The sequence below is a fragment of the Pyxicephalus adspersus genome, chromosome 9, assembly GCF_032062135.1.
Source record: "Pyxicephalus adspersus chromosome 9, UCB_Pads_2.0, whole genome shotgun sequence".
NCBI lineage: Eukaryota > Metazoa > Chordata > Amphibia > Anura > Pyxicephalidae > Pyxicephalus > Pyxicephalus adspersus.
The window spans coordinates 26,028,261-26,029,807 of record NC_092866.1 but is presented as its reverse complement, the minus strand read 5'-3'; positions in this window follow the sequence as shown (position 1 = coordinate 26,029,807).

Below are 1,547 nucleotides of genomic sequence, written 5' to 3'. Positions count from 1 at the left end.
ATATCTAAATGTACCAGTTTTATTTGGTGTAAATATTGATGTTTAACATCATATTCCAAACTATTTTTGAATTTCCAATAATATTGTGGCTATATTTTATAGTTAAAGTAAACATAATGAATATTACTTTAAAGAAGTAAGGAAACCATTTGTTCACAAGTACTGGGTGTAGAAACACCCACTTTGTTAATGTTATTTTTATTGTTTTTCAAAAGAAAGTAAACAAAGGACAATAAACCAACAGACATTTATGATAAAATAACCAATAAACCAAACATGCGAAAATACAAAATTCCACTATGTCATCATACAACCCACGATTCAATAGCTTGTAGAACCACCTTTAGTAGCAATGTCTTAAAATAATCCTTTTTTTTTGTGACATTATAAGTCCCCCACATTGTTGTGGAGGAATCTTATCCCACTCTTTCTTAAAACCTTGGGCCTAATTTATTAAAGCTCTCCAAGATACACTTTTATCAGTGAACCTGGGTGATCCACCAAACAAGGAATGGATTCCTTAAAAGTCATTTGCTATTTTTTTCAATCCTGGACCAGATCCATTTCAGGTTTGCTGGATCACCCAGGTTCACTGATGAAAGTATATATCTTCTTCAGCTTTAGGGAGCTTTATTAAATTAGGCCGATTGTTTCAGTTCGTTGAGGAATATTTAATTTAAGCCCTTGTAGCCCTATTTTCAACTTAGACCTACTAGGCTGAAATACCTGTCATTCAACAACAAAAAGATAAACTGCCTTCAGTGGTTGCTATTGGACTTGTGTTTACAATAGCACACGAGTACCAAAGTGTACAATTGCTTGTCTCATATGCCCCCAGGCTTCTTCAGGGGATTGTTAGAGACCCAGAATTGAGAGGTAGATAGCAACAGGTCAGATGTTATGGTAGGGTAAAAGAGGTGATCTGTTGGATATTCCAGTGTTAGTGGTTATAAATCTCTGAAAATTTGAGGATGGCTTTTCAGCTGGATATGTGTTGTTTTTAAGATTAGGCTGTCAGAACTGAGGTAAAAAGAAATTTAAGGGTCCTCCTTTCCTGTTATAGTTGCAGGTAAGTAATAGCGGCCATATATAATTTGGAGAGCAAATATCATTTCCCAAGGTTCTGATCGTAGATATTATTCTAGATGTAGGGGACAGGCACTTAATGTGTGTCAGAGAATAATGTTCGTAATTTACCCCAATTTAGCATGCAGTTATTCGAATGCAGGGGGTACTATGGTGTATAGTGGAAGGGAAGGAAGAAATCTCCTATTATAGAGATTGATTCGTAGGGTGTATAGTGGAAGGGCGGGATGTCAGCAGCCATCCTAAAAAGGAAATTCCTATGTTAGAAATAGGGCTACAACGGCTATAAAAGCCTGCCATTTTCTTTTCTTATATGTACTCCCAGAGGAAGTAGTTTTAGCAAGCAGTATAGATTGCTTTAGGAATAAGCTGGATGCTTTTCTGGAGGCACATAATTTAACTGGGTATTAAAGTTTTAAAGTAAAGAAAACAGAGACTGTTGATCCAGGGAACATCACATT